General features: G+C 44.9%; 1 protein-coding gene across 7 annotated transcripts in view; it reads right to left on the bottom strand.

The window, feature by feature from the left end:
* Syne2 (spectrin repeat containing nuclear envelope protein 2) overlaps positions 1–8123 on the bottom strand; it is a 301122-nt gene extending 292999 nt beyond the window's left edge. For 5 of the 7 annotated variants that reach the window (XM_085830468.1, XM_085830471.1, XM_085830472.1 and 2 more), the window contains exon 1: positions 7951–8122. The gene's annotated coding sequence lies outside the window, so the exon portion shown is untranslated. Of the gene's footprint in view, positions 1–7950 lie in introns of all 7 variants that reach the window. The other 2 variants (XM_085830464.1, XM_085830470.1) reach the window with 1 other exon arrangement.
* Positions 8124–20896: the final 12773 nt, after the last annotated feature.

The raw sequence follows: 20896 nt of genomic DNA, 5'->3' as shown, positions 1-20896 counted from the left end.
CACATTTGAAGATCTGCCCCTTGGAAGGCATAGGTAGGCGGGTGATAAGTTCAAGGTCAGCCTAGTTTACATAACAAGGTCCAGGCCAGGCAGGACTCCAAATAGACCCTCTAGCCCCAAAATGGTAGAAGGCTAGACAATTGCTTGTTTTCCTGGATATGCTGGCCCATGCTTGATTTTAAACTCATCGCTCAGGAGGTAGAGGAAAAGCAATCAGGAATTCAAGGCCATCTTTGGCGACATAGCTAGTTGGAGCTAGCCTGGGCTACATGAAACCTTGTTTCTGATTTCTGAGTTTCATTTCTTCCTTCAAAATTTATTTTTTATCAACTAGGCTGTATTTAAGAATCTAATCACCTACAGAAATCTTTCCTCCTCCTCCCCTCCTCCTCCTTCTCCTCCTCCTCTTCCTCCTCCTCCTCCTCCTCCTCCTCCTCCTCCTCTTCTTCTTCTTCTTCTTCTTCTTCTTCTTCTTCTTCTTCTTCTTCTTCTTCTTCTCGTATAATGAAGTAAAATAAAGCCCATAAGCACCCAGAGGTACTAAGTGAGTGAATACATGATGTTTTCTTATTATTATAGTGTGGACTTTAGAACAAACAAGAAGACAAGACATAAGTATAGTGCCAAACTCAAAAAAGCAGAAGATGCTGGTGTGGTGAACCACGACCATAATCCCAGCATTCAAGAGGCAGAAGCAGCAGCATGCTACAAGTTCAAGGTCGACCTAGCCAAAGTATCAAGACACTGTGGTGAGTGAGTGGTAGGGGAGAGAAGGAGAGAGGAGAGGAAAGGGGGAAGGGAGGGGAGCACACCACCCTAGGGTTTTCACAACCCACAGGAAGTGGTGTAAGGACACTTACAGAGAAGCCGTAATATGCTGCGATCATTACTGAGAGCATAAAGAATGATGCCCAACAGCCACGAGCAGAAATAAAAAAAATAGGGTTTTTACAATTCTTGGGCCAGTGAGAGGGCTCAGCAAGTAAAGGCACTTGCCACCAACCCTGACACCTAAGCTCAATCCCTGTTAGCCTCGTGTTGGAGGAGAGACCCAATTCCCACACCTTATACTCTGACCTCCACATGTATGCCACAGCAAACATGAGTGTACATGAACACATACATTCGTTACATTTCTAATGAAAGAAAACATTAAAAAGGAGGAAAGAAGAAATCAGGTAAAGAGGAAAAGATTAGAGAGCTCCAGATCCCCCAACCTCTCTGCTAAATGATGCTCTGTGAGGAGGTCTCTCCAACTGCAGGACACTTCAAGGTTCTCTGGTCTCTAGGTCCTAGATGCTGGTAACAAATGCCTCTAAACCCTGTCTCCAGACACTGCTTCCTAACATTCAACAATGCTGGCAGGGGTGGAGTGGACTTACCCTCGCACTTCATGCTCGAAACAAAAAGAAAGTTCCTGGGCCTAAATGTGCAAGCACAGCTGTAAATCCTTTTAGAACAGAAAAATCAGAAAAATCTTTGTGACTTTTCTAGAATAACAGAAGTACAGTCCATGAAGAATAAACCAATAAATCAGAACTAGAACCCAGAAAAGTAACTGCAAAGGTAATGCAAGATTCTGTTCTGGTTGAAACTGCTCCTCCAAATGATGAAATTTAATCAGCATCCCAACAGCACTAAGAGGTGGGACCTTTAAGAGACCACAAGGGGCTTGGCCTGCAGACGTGGATTGTTGATGTCACGGTGGCATCTGCCCTTACTGATCTTGACCTTCCCTTGAAGGACAATGAGCAATAAGGTCCTCTAAAGTCTTAACCTTCTGGTAAAGTCTGTATCCTATAAACTGTTCAGTCTGGAGTGTTCTGTCACAGCAGACAAAACTGGGGATCTGACAAAGGACTTAAGACAATTTCACAAAGAATGCTGAAAACATAAGGGAAAAAAATGCAAGAAAGATACAAACATGTCTGATTAAAAATAATAATAAAATTGTAAATTATAATTTAGTTTATAAAAGGCTACAGAGATGGCTCAGGGGAGAGAGGCACCTGTCACCAAGCCTAACAACCTGAATTTGATCCCCCGAACCCACGAAAAGGTTAAGGGAGAGAATCAATTACTTGATGTCTTCCTCTGACCTCCATACACATGCCTGGGCACTAAGGAACCAACACACACATCACACATATCAACAATGATTAATGTAAAAATAATAAAAGCTTTTTTAAAGTTAGGCATCAAATTTTAACTTTTTAAAAAATTTTTAACGCTTTTTTAAAGAGCTGAGGTGTGGCTCAGCAGGTAAAACCTCACAAGCAAGCAAGGACCTAAGTTCGATTCCCAGAGCCCTGATCTAAAAAGCTGGTTAGTGCCTGCACGCACACACGCATCATACACACACATACACACACTCACTAATAAATGAAAATTTTAATAAATAAATCCTAAGAAGGGAAGCTCTCCTGATGGACTGACATGAGCGAACTTTCGAAAGTCAAAGCAAAGACGCAGAGAGAATACGAAATCCCATCCCAGAAATTCAGATCCATCCCAGAAATTCAGATCCATCAGTCAAACTCTCCAGTGATTGTGTGGAAAGGAGGCTTGGGGAAATGAGGGAGGCCAGAGGAGAGATAGTTTCACATTATCTATATTGGAGTCCAAATATAGAAAGTCAACTGTGGTGGTACAGGGCTAGGGTGCTAGCTACTAAGGAAACAGAGGCAGTAAGAAGGCTTGAGCCCGGGACTTTGAGACCAACCTGAGCATCATAGTGAGATCTCTATGGCAGTCCCTCCAAAATAATTAAAATACTGCCCCTCCCCCACTGGAAAGATGATGAGTCAGCAGTTTACAACACTTGCTGTTCTTCCTCCTCAGGATCCAAGTTCAGTTGCCAGCACGACCCTCTGTAAGGCTGGCTCCAGAGAACCAGTGTCCCAGTCTAGTACCAGAATTCACATGCACATACACACACACACACACTCGTGCAGATGTGCACATGCACACACATCCGTAACTAAAGTTAAAGTTAAAAAATGCAACTTAAGCAGGGCAGTGGTGGTGCACGCCTTTAATCCCAGCACTTTGGAGGCAGAGGCAGGCAGATTTCTGAGTTCGAGGCCAGCCTGGTCTACAGAGTGAGTTCCAGGACAGCCAGGGCTATACAGAGAAACCTTGTCTCGGAAAAAAAAAAAAAAAAGAGCAACTTAAATATTGGTATTCCAGTAAAGCAAGGACAATTTAAAGTTAGAATCAGGAAAGAATATTACCTATAACCTACAAGTTCATGAAGATTTTCGGGTACTAATCAAAGGTGATTTTATTCTACCTCAGATATAATGTTTTAGTTTGTGAAAGCAGAAAAAAGGGCATTTGACACAAAGCACTGTGATAGTAAAAGCATGTGTCTCTGCCTCCCCTCTCCCAGACCCATTGGTGTGTGTGTGTGTGTGTGTGTGTGTGTACAGTGTATATATGTGTGTATGCATGTGTGTATGTATTGTATGTGTGTGTGTATATATACAGTGTTTGTGTGTATATACATCTGTATACAGTGTATATGTATGCATACTGTATATGCGCATATATACAGTGTCTGTGTGTATATACAATGTGGGTATGTAGTATCTGTGTGAATGCATGTGTATATAATGTATATGGTGTGCATGTCTGTACATGTGTAGTACACTCTGCCTCTGTGTGTGTGTGTTTTGCTGGGGAGCTCACATACTTTCGACATGGTCTTTAACATTGAGCTACACTCCCAAGCCTAGGTGGGACTTTTTGGTTTGGGGACTTGGCAGGGCGGTGTTTGCTTTATTCTGGATTTAATTTTCTGAGACAAGGTCTCATGTGCTTTCAGTTTTTTGCAACCAGGTCTCATGTAGACTGGCTACGTAGCCTTGAACTCTCTACCCTCTGGCCTCCACCTCAAGTGCTAGGATTACAGCTGTGACTACCACACCTGGTTCTTGTTTGCTTTTAAACATCCCACCGTGAAGCCTTGAAGAATAAGCTCTATTTTCTCTCAACACTACTTCTTAACTAATGTATCACTTCACTGACATTTCTCATAACAGTTACAGCAGGGAAAACGGCTCTGCTGTTTTCCCAGTTGGCCTGTCCTACTCCTGGACAGACTCAGGCGCTTCCCCTCCCCCACCACACCCCACAGTCTGGGAAGCTCTGACTTCTGTCACTGTGGACTGAGCACTGCAGTGGGCCTTCTTCCCGCTGCAGATCCATCAGCACTGGGATGAATCCTTTGACTCTGGTGCAGTAGTGAAATCCAGAAGCTTCAGGTCAGAGACCTCCTACCCCAGGCTCTGACATACGCAATCGTCCCCCAATTCCGGAGTTTTCGAACCATAAAATGGGACAAATAAAGAGTACAGACAGGGAGTCCACATGACTTCCAAGATGGCGCCCTGCATGAGCTGCACCTGATTTCAATTTGCGTGCCTCTCCTCCCTTTTGTTTTCTTTTCACTTTTTGAGATAGAGTCTTAGTCTTGCTCAGCCAGGCCTCTTAGCTCGGCTGGGGTTACAGTTGTTCAAACCACAACATCCATCATTTCTTTCTATACTCCCTTCGTAGTAGAGTGCCTAATGACAGTGACACATAAATTCACAGCAGCCAGGCTCTTTGCTGCCTCAAGGGCTCAGCACACGCTGGGCCTCTGCATGATCCCCTTCCAAGCCGGTCTCCACACCACAATCTCTCATCCCACCCATGGCAAAGTTACTTCCCTCCCCCTTTCAAGTACCACTGTCACCTTCCAGGACCCATTGGCTAGTCCGCCTCAGCTCCCATCATTCACTTCCTTCTACGTGACAATAAGGGGGACCTACTGCACACCAGGCACTCTTCTAGATCCTAAGCACATAGTAGTAAGGCAGGCTTCCATGGCTCACGCCTGTCGTTAACACTTGGGAGGTAAAAGTAAGAAGATGGGTTCAAGATTGTCCACAATTCCATAGCAAACTCAAGGTCAGCCTGGGCTACCTGACTCTGTCTCAAAAAAAGAAAGAAGATAAAGCGGTGGGTAAGATGGCTCAGAGAGAGTTGGGGGGTGGGAGCAATGTGTTAGTACGAGACAACAAATTATAAATTAGTGAGGGATGCATTATACATTAGGCAGCCATAGGTGCAATGGAGACAAAAGTTATGAAGGAAGAATGGGAGTTGCTAGGGTGTGATTTTTAAACCTGGGAGTCACTGAGACAATCGCATTGAGCTATGGATGGAGGCTACAATGAGGATAGCAGGGAAGGGACCACATCTCAGGCAGAGCAAAGACCCTTAGCAGCAAGAAAGCTGCTGTACCTAAGACACTTGGGCAAGGCGAGGAGAGAGCAGAGGTGACATGGGATGGGTAAAAGGATGAAGGACCAGAAACTGGAAGGGGTGTGGCTCCAGGAGCGCCCCCCGCCCCCCCGCAGGTCTATGCCCACCAGAGGGACCCAGAAGGGCATTTAGAGAGTTCGGAACAGGAGTAGGAGGTTATGTACTTTACGCTTCAAACACTGTGATTAAACTGGACACAGTGGAGCACACTGGGAGATCCCAAACAAGTTCAAAGCCAGCCTGCGGCCACTTGACAAGTCCTGGTCTCAAAATGAAATAGAAAGGGGCTGGGGTATATCTCACTGGGAGAACGTAAATGAAGTCATGAGTTTAATCCTTAGTAGATAAGCAAATAAAGTACAAAGCGTGCTGTTAGTTTGATAATGTATTTTATTTTCCACCTACTTTCTCCAGTATATAAAGGAAGTGACCCCAGCTGCCTTGTCCACTCTAGAGTCCCCACACCTAGCACTCTATAGTCTCCCCAATGCCCTCACCTCTAGCACAATGCAACCTGCATACTCAATAAATGCTTACGGATGAGCAAGATAACCACAGGCTATACGTACATTCAAAATAAGCACCTCACGAATGACCACTTGTATTATTTGGGTCTCCCACTGTCCAGCCCAGTGGTTGGCACATTGCAAGAGCCTATTGGCAGATATGAATGTTTGTGAAATTACTGGAAATCGCTACCTAGACACATGATGAGTCACAACCAATGAATGATAAGTGGCTTTTCGTCCCTGGCAGTTGCTAGAATGGGACCTATTCTGCTTTGAATCCTCCAGTAAACTTTCACTGGTGCTACTGAGGGCACACAAGACTCAACCCACTGTGACTCAGCCCTGTAAACACAGGCAGTATCCAGCAACACCATTAGCCCGAGTCCATTGAAACGCTAATAACATTTCTAAGTGGGTAAACTTACTCTTTTTTTTTTTAAAGAGAGAGAATCTTACTGTATCAGATAAGTTGATCCAAAGTGGTTTAATTTGGGATTTTTAAAAATTCAAATAGAAGCTGTTAAATCACGAGCTGGTGGCTGAAAGTTGTAATTCTAGCACCTGGGCTGGAATAAGGAGCTCAAAGCCAGCTTCAATTATGTAACAAATTCAAGGCTATCCTTGACTACCAGAGACCCTGTATCCAAACAAAACCAAACGGAAGAAGCTTTTTAACTCAACTAGGTAGGCAAAGACCAAAACCCTTCCAAGGTTTACTCATTTTTATCTTCGCCAGCGTCTTCACTAATAAAACTTTATGTGTATTACACCTGTTCCCACCACCCCGAGTGGGTGGGGAGTTGCAGAGGAGGAGGCAGCTGACAGGCAGGACAGAGGCCACACAGTAGCCACCGCAGGGAAAGCCTTTGGAAGTCTTGAGAATTTTCCAGAAAGAAAACTGGAGCCCCAGTCATGCGTTGAAGCGTGTAAACACGTCAAAAATCCTAGGCCATAAAAACCGAATGCTCCTTCTCCCATGATGGCGTTTACTGGAACGGGAGCTGCGAGGAGGCCAGGTCTGCTTAACTGTGCCCCCACCCGAACATTCGAGCACAGCCACAGAATTACCTCCAGCAAGAGCTTTGGAAGGATGGAAACTTTTAGGGAAGCAGGTGGAGTTGCTTCAAATAAAACTCTTCAAACATTTGTTAAGTCCCACGGTCACCGAGACCCTCTCCGGTTTGCCTCGAGCTACTACATGGTGCCTGTGCACAACCGCGCCTGCTGCCACTCCGTCCCGACGCTCCCTTCCACTAGGGGAGGGGAAAACAACTTTCGGAAATAAGGCGCGTCCACAAAGGCAAGTGTTACACTGGACTTCTCCACCTCCATCTCAGGCAGCGGCTCCTGTAGCCAGCAGCCCTGGATGCAATCCACGGGCCCCCTCCCACAATGGGCATCTTTTCAGAACTCAAGAGAGAGACCGTAAGGAGGACCAGGTGCTACCGTCAAACCCTAAAGGCAATTGTACAGACAACAAAGACCGCAAGCGATCAAAATGGAATTATAATCCCCGCGGTCCCAGCGCCCCCTCTCCGCCCCGCCGAGGCTCAGGGCCGCCGCGCCCGCCTCTTCTCTTCCAACACAAGGGTCCCGCGTCCTGCCCACAGTGTGCGCCCCGGCTGCAGGTTCTCCGGTCCCCAGGGCTAGCCTCCCGCCGCCCGTGGTTTTGCAATCTCTGCGCCGCAGCTTCAGTGTTCTAACACCCGGTTCGAAATCTTTCCCGCCCAGGCGTGACGCGAGGAATGCAAACAATCAGCCGAGCCCGCCCGCCTGGACCGGGCTAGGGGGACGGTGGGGAGCCCCGGGGCCGAGCTGGGTGCACCCGCGGGCCGGGCCCGGAGGTGACACAAAGAAGCCGGGGACACCAACGCCAATCACTGGCGCTCGCCGCGATCCCCAGGGTGCCCCGCCCGCCGCTAAGTTTACAGCGCCCCGCGCGCCCCGCTGTCCCCTCCCGGGTGAAGTTTCCCACGGCCCGGCTGGGAGCCCGGCATCCAGAGACTCCCGTGGGCCCCCCGGGCTCCCCGCTGGGCTCTGGGGACTCCGCAGGGCTCGTGCCCGCCTCTTCCCCGCCCTCCCGCTCTCGCAGGGCGCTTTAGGGCGCGGAGCCCCCCGCGGCTGCGCTCACCGTTGTCTGCCGGGCCGGGAGGCGAGGGCCGGAGCTCGACCCGATCTACTCCGCGCCCCCTTCGCCTCGCTGCCTCGATGGCGCCCCTCGATCGCTCTCCCGCTCGCTCTTCCGTGCGGCCGAAGGCTTGCGGCGCAGCCGAGCGCGCTCCGCTCTGGACTGGAGGCTACAGACCACGCCCCGCGCCTCCCGGCCCGCCCAGTCCCGCGCTCGCCGCCGCCCGGAGCAGCGCACTGGGGGCGGAGCCGCCTCCCCGCGGCCACCGCAACTTTCCCTCCGCCTTCCAGACCCTTGCAGGTGGCGGGAGTGACGAACTAACTCCGAATGCAGGTTTACGGGCCTCCGCCTCCGTGCCTACCCGTAGCTGGAGACAAAGGGGAGGCCGACTCTCCTAGAACTCTTTTCAGGCGGGTTTCACTTCTTCACGGTGGGTGGATGCCTAGATCTACAAATCAGCGACCCGACCGCGATCCGGTCCTTGAACCCAGGTGGAGCCTTAGAGAAACATGGACTTTTCATCTGCTTCTTAAGAGTGTCAGGGAGCCCAGACCTCGACCTCACCTACGGAGGTAAGATAAGGAGGTACTTATTTAACAATGCAGACTAATGACACCCCCACCCTATTTCCCTGTCCCCCCGCCCCGTGCGTGCCAGCCTGCAGGATGGACTGAGGAGAGCCGCCTCAAACAACGACATTCAGGAGAAAGTGGGTCCCTGGGAATCTGTCCTGTAGGTGTCAGTTGGATTTTCCAGCAAATTACTCAATCCTGTGAACTCAGGATGACATCACCTGACTCCCACTCTCGTTCCGAGTCGCTATTACAGTCTTAAGACTCTTGAAGTCAGACACAATCGCATCCCTTCACTGTTAAATCAATCACAAAGAGGCAGTGGCCTGAGTTTCTATCGCAATCAAATTTAACTTCATGCAAGTCCCGTCTCGCGCATGTTGTGTAGCTGCAGAATCTTATCTGGATTGCTTAGTGCGCTACTGATGGCCCAAATTAAATGGTAAGGGTCGAAGATTAAAAGTTTGAGCGTGGGTTCAGCTAATCCAATTTCCGGGAAATGTGGTTTTTAATTATATCCACACTCTCCTCTCTGCGAGTATTGAGGTGACACAAGTAAACTGTGAAAACACATGCTTTAGTGTCTTTCTTCGCCGTACTATATCTGCATGGCATTTCTTGTATTCTAGGTTCACCATGACCTTCCAAGTTCTTAGACTATTTGCTATGCATCCCGTAATGGCTTGGTGGGCAGAGCTCGAGGTGTGGTTCAGTGGGTAGCCTGTTTGCATAGCTTTGATCCTCAGCACTTCATATAAACATGAAGTGATGGTGCCCACTTGTAATCCAACACTCAGGAGGTGGGGACAGGAGGATTGGGAAATCAAGGCTTGCCTCAGCCACATAGCAAGTCTGAGACCAGGATGGGGTACAAAAAACTTTCTCAAAAAATATTTTTTCAAATATATATATTTCAAAATAAATATATAGAATTATATATCACATATTATATATGAATTCTATTCTGTAGAATATATATATATATGTATTTACAGTTTGCAGCTTGATCTGCTTGTCAGACTCCTAACAGTCGGAGCAGGAGCTGACTCTGACTCTTTTGCCTGCTTTTGGGACACTTTTTCTCCTACTTGTATTAAGGCCTCATTCAGCCTTAATACAAGTGGAGGTGCCTAGTCTTACTGCAACTTGATATGCCATGTTTGGTTGGTATCCAAGGAAACCCTGACCTTTTTGAAGAGAATCACAGAGGAATAGTTACAGGCAGAGGGGAGATAGGAGAGGGACTGGGAGGAGAAGGGAGGAGGGGAGGGGAATATATATATATATATACATACATATATTATATATACATATATACACATATATGCATATATGTGTCTATATATGGATACAACAATGTTCCATAAAACAAGAAGAGTCTTTCCTTTTTAATCACAGAGTCACTTTCTCTGAAATCACAGAGCCAGTGTCTAGAAGACTTCGGGGTTTGGCTTCAGGGTTTATAGAACCACCTACAAAGCATAGCCTCTAATTGCTCTCTAGTCATTCTGTATTTGTTGCTTTCTTCACAGCAAAGGTTACAGATCACCATGGCAGCCACGTCAGGAGAAACTGTGAGAAATAATTTCCTGATTACTGCTCCTTTCTAGGCATACATGCTCTGCGCCCTGAGTGAGAGGATCGCTGGCCCAAATCCTGCTACAGCAGCAGCCGAGAGCCTGACATGTAATGTTTCAGAATGTTTTCCAGCATTTCCAATCAGATCCTTCTAATTACCCCTGGTTTCTCTTGGCACGCCAATTTGGATGTGAAATTAATAGCTACTTTAAATCTGAGAGTAAGATTGGTGGTGGGATCGCTAGAATAGATCCTCTTCGCTTTGAAGTGAAAATTAAAGCTATAACGCTAAGCCGACCAAACAACCACACCTACATCATTTGTGCATAACAAGGAGCCTGTAAACAGAGCTCCTTTCCTTCCCTCTCTGGGAAAAATGACCAGTGAACCTGCCAGGCCTACTTCCTCCCAAGAAAACTACACCTCTGGAGTGCTGAGATTACAGGCATGAGCCACCACACCCAGATTTATATAGCACTAGGGACATAACCCAGGACTTCGTCCTTGCCAAGCAAGTCATCTTCCAACTGGGCTGCATCTCTGGCTCTCTCTTAGCTTTTGTTTACATCAAAGTTCTGTATTTATTGGGAATGACTCACTGGTCTCAAGAACCCACCTGGAAGACTACATTTGGAACCAGGGAGATAACTCAGTGGTGGTAGAGCACTTGCTTAGAATATATGAAGCCCTAGATTCAATTGCCAGTTCAGAAAGGGGCCAAACTGAAAGTACGTATGCGATCTGGCACACAAGCACTTTATGGTTGGCAGTGAGAACAGCTGAAGACATTTTGGTAGCACTAACACACTGAGGAGTAGGTAAACCAAGACCTCTGACAAAGACCATGGTCTGAGGAACTCCTGAGAGTTGGCCATCTTCATATCATTAAAGGAGCTGAATGCACCACGGTAAAGTTCATCAGAGACTCCTCTCTGTCCCAGCACTCATCACTCTCGATCACAACGGTTTGCATCCCTGCATCTCACAGCAGAGATGTGACTCTTTATATCTCAAGACCCTAAACAAGAACCCAGTAGTGTTTTAACTACCGAGTTCCTGTGGGTCTGGTACTTGGAGGCTGTGTAGAAGAGTATGGGGCTGCATCTAGTGCTACCAAGAAGGGAGACTAAATGGTTAGTGACGATTTCTGTGCTGAGGGCACAGAAGAGAGTAGTAGGAACATTAGAATCAAGTATTTATCAACTTTTTTAGTAATAGGACATAGTGATGTTATAATGGACTGGTGATAAGGATAAGTGAATTTAATATCAATACAAAGTATTAAATAGTATCTGAAGAGGCAGGCACTTTCATTCTCCTGCACAGGTGAAACATTGTTTCCCTTCTATTCTTAACATTGTTACCGGTAATGTCAAAAGCAAACTGGCCCAGACTCCTTCTGCTCCCTATTAATGCCCCTTCTCTGCCTACAATCCACCTCCCGGTTTTTCAGCCCTTTGGGTGCACTCTCTAAGCCAGAGATGAAAATAGCAGGACAGGAAAAAAAAATCGCTGCTCCCCTTTGTCCAGGAGTCTAGTCACACCCTAAAAAAGCCCAAACTTCTTATCTCATTCTGGACTGGTTTCCTGCCACGCTGGGAGCGGGAGCACACAGGAATTAACCGTGGCTAATTGCTCCCTTGACCAGCTTGCTTTTTCTGAGTATTGTTTTCATAAAAGTAGATAATTGTGTACAAAAAAACATATACAAGTGTGCACAGCCAACTGGATCGGAGTCCAACTTTCTAGAATTTGAAGAAAACATTGAAAGAATTTATTGCGCTTCACTGAAGCAGTCAGTGTGCATAAAGTGCCAAACACACTCTCAGGGCCCTGCCTTCCTTTGCAGTAGTGGGGCTTAGAAGGTTGTTAAGTCACTTGGTACCGGTGATATATTAAACTTTTTAAATTTAAGACATATTTATTTTATGTTAATGAATGTTTGCCTGAATGTACGAACTGCATGCATGTCTGGTGCCTACAAGAGGTCAGAAGAAGGTATTAGATCCCCTGGCACTGGAAGTCTGGATGATTGTCAGCTAACTCGTAGGTGCTGGGAATCGAACTAGGTCCTCAGCAGGAACAACGGGTGCTCTCCCACCTTGATTTTGTAAAAATTTTTGAAAACAAACAACAACAACAAAAAAAACCTTTTTATGAAAATTTTATTTTAAATTCAACAACTGAGTTCAGTTTTACACGGAAGATTACAGCCTTAAAGTAAAATTGGCCTAATGTCATTTAATAGTAGCCTATCCCTGAATGAGATCCAAGGCACAGTGACTCATACCTGTAAACCCAGCACTAGGCAGGCAGATCACTATGGACTGAAGGTCAGTCTGTAATGCATAATGAGTTCTAAAACAGCCTGGGCTACAAAGTGAGATCCTGTATCAATTCAACAAAAAGAACCCAAGCAACCTGAACACAGCGAGCTGCACCCCACTGAATCCCAGCACTCAAGAGCTGAGGCAGGAGGATCAAGAATTTAAAGGCAGCTTGGGCCATACAGCAAGATTTTATTTCAAAATAAACATTCAAGGAGCTAGAATGATTGCTCAGAGCATATATTGCTCTGGCAGAGGGATCAGGTTCCGTTCCCAGCACCCATGAGGTATCTCACAACCATCCATAGCTCCAGTTTCAGGGGAATCTGATGCTCTCCTCAGACCTCTAAAGGTACCAGACATGCACTTAGTAAACAGACATGCAGATAAAACCCCTATGCATACAAAATAAAATTAATAAGTAGCCGGGCGTGGTGGCGCACGCCTTTAATCCCAGCACTCAGGAGGCAGAGGCAGGCAGATTTCTGAGTTCGAGGCCAGCCTGGTCTACAAAGTGAGTTCCAAGACAGCCAGGACTACACAGAGAAACCCTGTCTCAAAAAACAAACAAACAAACAAAAAACAAAACAAAAAAACCAACAACAACATTTGGGGTTGATTGGTTGTTTTTCAAGACAGTGTTTCTCTGTGTAGCCCTGGGTGTCCTAGAACTCACTCTGTAGACCAGGCTGGCCTTGAACTCAGAGAGATCTACCTGCCTCTGCCTCCCCAATACTGGGATTAGAGGTGTGTGTCACTATTGTCCAATTGATAAAAATAAACATTTTTTAAAAGGGTCAGTGAGAGAGGCCCTATAATGCCTGTACTTGGAGAGCTAAGGCAGAAGAATTGCCTCAAGTTAAGACCAGCCTGGGATATATAGTGAGTTCTAAACCAGTCTGGACTACAGAGTAAGTAAGATACTGGCTCAAATAGTAGTAGAAGAAACAGGATGGCCCAGTGGCTGAAGCTGTAGCTCAGCTGGTAGAGCTCCCATCAAGCAAAGCCCTGAGTTTGATCACCAGCACCGTACAAAGCGGCATCTGACTCATGCCTGTGATCCATGCAATCAGCAGGCAGAGGCAGGGGCAGCATGACAAGTTCTATATCAACCTGGCCTATAGAGAAGAGAACCAGGCTAACCAGAGCTGTAGGAGGAGACTGTCTCAAGCATCTCCAAAAAGGGAAAAAAGAGATGCTGAACAAAATGGAGAACATAATGCAGATTAAACCTGAATGAAGTCTTTAAAATCATGACAACGGAAGTAATAAATATCAGAGTTTATAAAAAGCTGAGTGATTTGAGATGATATTATAGATTTAAATATTTATATCAACCAAATACCTGAGGCAATATCTCCATGGCTGAGAGCTTTCCTGCCATGCAACACGGTCTTGGGTTTTACTAAGAAGCAAAGAGAAAAAGACAGAAAATGCTCCAGGCTGTGAGTTACATGAGACTATGTCTTTTTAAAAAATCCACAGATGGTAACAAAAACAATAACTCTTGGGCTGGAGAGCTGGCTCAGCAGTTAAGAGCACTAGCTGCTCTTCCAGAGGACCTGAGTTCAATTCCCAGCAACCACATGGTGGCTCACAACCATCTGTAATGGGATACAATGCCCCCTTCTGGAGTGTCTGAAGACAGCTACAGTGCACTCATGTAAATAAAATAAATAAATCTCTTTTAAAAAATAATAACTCTCATGTGTAATATCTCTAGAGAGGGAAGGAAGGAAGGAAGGGAGGAAGGAAGGATGGAAGGAAGGGAGGGAGGAAGGAAGGATAAATCCCCAAACCAGAGTTTGAATGACGTCATAGCCATTTATTAGAAATGGATGTAATAGTTTTGGTTTTGGTTTTATTTGTATACAAAGCTTAACCTGACTTATAGTAATACTGTGGACATGTAGCTCATTTGGCAGATTGTTAACCTAGAACATATAAAGCCCTAAATTCAGCTGATCTTGGTTAGGTAGCATATTCCAGGCCAACCTGAGATCATGTTTCAAAAACAAAAAATAAAGAGTTCAATATGAACATCAAATGTTAAACACTTTCAGGAGACAGTATTTTTAAATTATTATTACTTGATGGTATGGAATGTTTTTCTCAGAGAATAATACATAAAAATCTCTTTAAAAATTAACAAATAAAAAACATTAAAAGTAGGGATTTCTATTCTTTGAAACTCACTAGGAGGGGCAGGCAAGATGGTTCACTGGGTAAAGGAGCTTGGTCCGGAGCTTGATGACCAGAGTTCAATCTCCCGAGCTACAGGGAGGAAGAAAACTGACTTCAACATTGTTGGGCTACATTGTGTGAAGGTGTGTCTCTGTGTATTCAGTTGTTAATTCTGCATCTGCAGAGGGCTAAATACTGGCAGGATCTTGATTATTTCTGAGGCCCATTACCAGTCTTATACTTTGTAAATATTCATTCCTCCTCACCAGCCTAGACTTGTATCTGATTGGCTGTAATAAAGAGCAGCTGGCAAATAGCTGGGCAAGAAGTGGAAGGTGGAACTTCTGGGCAGAGGGAAGGGGAGTCTGGGAGAAGAGGCAGAAGCAGAAGATTCACCAGGGACACGAAGGTGAACCCTTGAGTCAGTGGAGCAGAGAGGTAGAATTGGCCACCTGGGGGGACATGGTACCAGAAGTAGTGGGGGTACGTGAAGAGTAGCCGGGAGACGGCCCTCGCTGGAAGGCCAAAGCTTTACTTAAAATATTAAAAAGCCTCTGTATCATTATTTATATCACTGATAGCTGAGATTATCCTGCTATACAATAGACATGCCATAGCACACATGTGTCAATATACATATACACACATGTGTGCACATGCTCAAAAACTACATAAATATAATTTCCTTAAATCACTATCAAAGGAGTTTTGAAAAGACAAATTATAGAAAGAGGATATTTCCCACACTTGAAACCAGTGAGGAACTGGCTAGCATCTAGGACACACACGCATCTATAATTTCTCTGCTTCCAACTCCTAACGGCTGGGGTTAGAAGTGCCCACCACACCCACCTAGCTCTTATGGGTATGCAGGGTATTCAAACTCCAATTTTCATGCTTACACAGCAAGGCTCGTTCCAAGGAACCACCTCCCCAGCCCCTGGGCCACGTTATTTTACACTTTCACAAATAATGTATCAGTTCCCAATGATCACACTGGATAGTTTTACCTTATGTAAAGAGATGTTTTCTGTTTTGTTTTGTTTTTTAGATTTTATTATATGTAAATACACGGTAGCTGTCTTCAGACACACCAGAAAAGGGCATTAGTTTCTCATTACAGATGGTTGTGAGCCACCATGTAGTTGCTGGGATTTGAACTCAGAACCTTCGGAAGAGCAGTCAGTGCTCTTAACTGCTGAGCCATCTTCTCCAATTGGACTATAATCATTTTTTTATTTTTTTTTTTTTTTTTTTTGGTTTTTCGAGACAGGGTTTCTCTTTGTAGCCCTGGCTGTCCTGGAACTCACTCTGTAGACCAGGCTGGCCTTGAACTCAGAAATCTGCCTGCTTGGGGCTGGTGAGATGGCTCAGTGGTTAAGAGCGCCGATTGCTCTTCTGAAGGTCCGGAGTTCAAATCCCAGCAACCACATGGTGGCTCACAACCATCCGTAACGAAATCTGATACCCTCTTCTGGAGTGTCTGAAGATGGCTACAGTGTACTTAAAAAAGAACAATGTAAAAACTAACATTATTCAAAAAAAAAAAAAAGAAAAGAAAAAAAGAAAAGAAATCTGCCTACCTCTGCCTCCTGAGTGCTGGGATCAAAGGCGTGCGCCACCATGCCCGACTATAATCATTTTTTAAAAGATAGTCTCAGTATGTAACACTGAATGGTCTGGAATTCAATGTGTATATACCAGGCTGACTTCAAATTCATTTGGTTCTGGCTCCCTAGTGCTGAATTCGTCTCCCTAATGCTAAGATTAAAGGCATCATCACGCCCATCTTGATTAATTTTTAAATCAGCAGACATAGTAGTGGGTTTCATTGTGATATTTTTATACATACCTTCCATTATACTTTGTTTTTATTTATCCCTCCACTGCCTCCCCAGTCCCTACCCCACTACATCCTCCTGCTGGTCCCTTTATATTCTCTATTTTTGGAAGAAGTTTTCAAACTAGAAAACAAACAAACAGAACAGAACAAAACAAAACAAAACAAGTAAATTGTGTGCAATGGTCTTGAATCTCTGGGAATTTGAAGCCAAACTGATCTAGAAAGAAAATTCCAGGACAGCCAGGTCTGTATAGTAAAGCCTGTTTCAAAAATAAATAATAGGGCCTGGAGGAATGGTGCAGAAGTTTAAAGCACTGGCTGCTTTTTGATAGGACCTGGGTTCAATTCCCAGCACCCACTCAGTTCCAGGAGAGCCATACTGTCTCTGGCCTCCAAAGGCTTCAGCCATGTATGTGGTATGCATACATGCATGCATGCAGACAAAGTGCTCATACATATAAAATAACTAAATCTAAAAGTAGATGATTGATAGATAGATATGATATATCATACATACATACACACACACTTGAGACAAGCTTTCACTAAATTGCCCAGGCTGGCCTTGAACTCATTGTGTAGCCCAGATTGGCCTTGAAATTCTGATCCTCCTACCTCAGCCCCTCCAGCACCTGGGATTCTAGGCCTATGACACAAGACTCAGCTATTATTTTATTTTTGAAAGTAACTAATTATTATTATTGATTTGGGATTTTGAAATAAGGTCTTCTGTGGCCTAGGCTAACTCAAAGTCTCTCTATATCCAAGGTTGGCCTTGAACTCCTTATCTGCCTAGACTTTCCAAGGGCTGGCATTGCCAATGTGCACCACCACACTTAACTAATTGTCTTCTTACATAAATCAATTTTTAAAGTTTTTTTTTAATTTACACATGTGCAAGTGTATGTCTGTGTGAGTGTATGCCACATGTATAGGTGCCCATGGGGACCAGAGAGGCCATTTAATCCTCTGGAGCTGGAGTTATATAGAAAGTTGTAAGCTGTCTGATGTGAGCATTGAGAAATTAACTCGGGCTCTCTGTCTGGAAGAGCAGTAAGTGTTGTTAGGCACTGAGATTTCACCCAGTACCAAATACATTTATCTTTAATTGCTACAGAAAAATGTAAAATTTCCCAACATTATTACTTTTTTTTCCCTTTAATAAAAGCAACTTAGAGGGAAGGGGGTTTTTGTGGCTTACAATTCCAGGTCATGATCCATCATTAAGGGAAGTCAGGGCAGGAACTTAAACAAGAACTTGATGTAAAGACTGTGGAAGAACACTGCTTGCAAGCTCAATGGGAGAGTCATGTTTAGCTAGTTGTTTGTTTTTTATACAGCCCAGGACCACCTACCTAAGATTGGAGCTTCTGACACTGGACTAGATCAATTAATAACCTCCTACATCAATTAATAACCAGAACAACCTTCCACAGACATGCCATAGTCCAATCTGATAAGGATAATCTTTTTTTCATATTTCTTTTTTTTTAATTTTTTTATTGATTCTTTGTGAGTTTCACATCTTGCACCCCAGTCCCACTCATCTCCCCATTAATCATCCTTCACCCTTGCAACCTCCCCAAAACACACACACAGAGCAAAGCATCTCATTGTGGAAGCCGCAGCATATCACAGTGTGTCGCACAGTGTACCTGCCTAACCACACATCTTCACTTCAAATGGCCGTTGCAGTGAGTCTGACTTGAGATCTCCGGCTTCTGTGACACTATCCTCCCAGTTATCATGTTGTTGCCCTGTGTCATGGAGATTCTGCAACTGTGGATCAGCGGGACAGACCCCTTTGCTTATCCTAACTATTCGCAGGTTATATAGATTTGGGGGTGGGCCAACTCAGAGTCCTGGGTCTGGGCCTGGGCGGTAGAGGGTAATCTCTTAATTGGGACTCTCTTCTCAGGTGACTCTATTCTGTGTCAAGTTGACAGCTGGAGCTACCTGGGACCTGTATCAGTGCAGCAGCAGATCTTTCAGTATCTGTATGCATCATATAACCTTCGAGTCAGGTGAAACACAACCGTATCCTCAAGTGCTCATCCTTTCTTTACAATGAGACTTCCAAACCCTTTAGCTTTCTGCAATGCATATCACACAAGTGCTGTCACCCTGCTCTGTAACACACACCAAAGCTGTTTGCTCTTGGCACTTGGTACCCATGATCAACCTTCCCATCCCTCCCTCTCCTATCGTCTGTTCATTTGGGCTGCTTTCATCATTGTCAGAGGTCTCTGTGTGCCCCGGAATTAGGCTTAGGTACTATATTGTCAGTACTTTCTCCAAATCAGGAAATTGATTTCTCATTTTCTTACAGATATGTTAAGGAAGCCAAGGTCTTGGTTTTTGTTAGTGTTTAACTATGAAAACATATTATTGACAAGCCTGTGCCCTTCTTTATAAATGAAGAAAATATTGTTTATGATAGGCCATTGTCTTAGTCAGGGTTTCTATTCCTGCACAAACATCATGACCAAGAAGCAAGTTGGGGAGGAAAGGGTTTATTCGGCTTACACTTCCATGCTGCTGTTCATCACCAAAGGAAGTCAGGACTGTAACTCAAGCAGGTCAGGGAGCAGGAGCTGATGCAGAGGCCATGAAGGGATGTTCTTGCTTCCCCTGGCTTGCTCAGCCTGCTCTCTCATAGAACCCAAGACTACCAGCCCAGAGATGGCACCACCCACAAGGGGCCTTTCCCCCTTGATCACTAATTGAGAAAATGCTTTACAGTTGGATCTCATGAAGGCATTTCCTCAACTGAAGCTCCTTTCTCTGTGATAACTCCAGCTGTGTCAAGTTGACACAAAACTAACCAGTACAATTGACCCCTTGTCAACTTGACACACAAACACATCACTAGTAAGCCTCAACCCTTACATTCTTATTTATCCCCAAGATCTAAATAACTTTAAAAGTCCCACAGTCTTTACATATTCTTAAAATTTCAATCTCTTTAAAATATCCATCTCTTTTAAAATTCAAAGTCTTTTTACAATTAAAAGTCTCTTAACTGTCGGCTCCACTAAAACAGTTTCTTCCTTCAAGAGGGAAAATATCAGGGCACAGTCACAATCAAAGCAAAAATCAATCTCCAACCGTCCAATGTCTGGGATTCAACTCACGATCTTCTGGGTTCCTCCAAGGGCTTGGGTCACTTCTCCAGCCATGCCCTTTGTAGCACACTCGTCGTCCTCTAGGCTCCAGATGCCTGTACTCCACTGCTGCTGCTGCTCTTGGTGATCATCTCATGGTACTGGCATCTCCAAAACACTGTGTGACCCCTTCAGTCCTGGGCCTTCAATTGCAACTGAGGCTGCACCTTCACCAATGGCCTTCCATGGCCTCTCACAGTGCTGAGCCTCAGCTGCTCTGCATGACCCCTTCATGCCTTCAAAACCAGTACCACCTGGGTGACCCTTACATATTACCAAGTCCTGCTGCAGCAGGAGTACAACCTTGGCTATCTCTGGAACACAGCCTCTTTGTGCTTTCAGAAAACACTTCCCAGAAGATGTCACCTCAATGATGCTGGTCTCTTCTTAATCACCGCTAATTTCTTAGCTCCAGCTAACCAGCATCAATAGTCCCAGTAATGCAAAGTTTTTTGCTTTAGTAGTTCTGGTATCTTGTTAATCACAGCTGATTCTTCAGCCCCAGCTAACCAGAACTACAGAATCTTCACAATCAAAACAGCAATGGCCCTGAAAAGAGTCTTTAATCTTCCCTCTGAAATTTCACAAGCCAGGCCTCCATCTTCTGCACTGTTCTCAACATTATCTTCCAAGCTCCTACACAACATCTGACAGAGCTCTTAACAACAAATGGATCTTCAAGCCCAAAGTTCCAAAGTCCTTCCACAGTCCTCCCCAAAACATGGTCAGGTTGTCACAGGAATACCCCACTCTGCTGGTACCAATTTGTCTTAGTTAGGGTTTCTATTCCTGCACAAACATCATGACCAAGAAGCAAGTTGGGGAGGAAAGGGTTTATTTGGCTTACACTTTCGTGCTGCTGTTCATCAAGGCAAGCCAGTAAAGAACATCCCTCCATGGCCTGCTTGAGTTCCAGTCCTGACTTCCTTTGGTGATGAACAGCAGCATGGAAGTGTAAGTCGAATAAAACCTTTCCTTACCAACTTGCTTCTTGGTCATGATGTTTGTGCAGGAATAGAAACCCTGACTAAGACAGCCATTTATCAAGCCTTCTCATTAAGTGGTTCTATATGTAATTGGAGGAAATGTCAGATTATTTCCTTTATGGTTTTGTTTTGAGATAGGATCTCCTGTAGCCAAGCTGACTTCTTGCTATACAGTCAACAACAACCTTGAATCTGTGATGCTCCTGCCTCTACCTCCCAAGCACTGGGTTTCAGATATGTTCCACCAACTATTAATTAATTGAATATGTATCATTTGGAAGTCAGAGACAATTGG

Source organism: Mus caroli, unplaced genomic scaffold, assembly GCF_978045245.1.
Source record: "Mus caroli unplaced genomic scaffold, Mus_caroli_1 scaffold_14, whole genome shotgun sequence".
In the NCBI taxonomy this organism is placed as follows: domain Eukaryota; kingdom Metazoa; phylum Chordata; class Mammalia; order Rodentia; family Muridae; genus Mus; species Mus caroli.
This window is presented reverse-complemented; position numbering and strand designations above follow the sequence as displayed.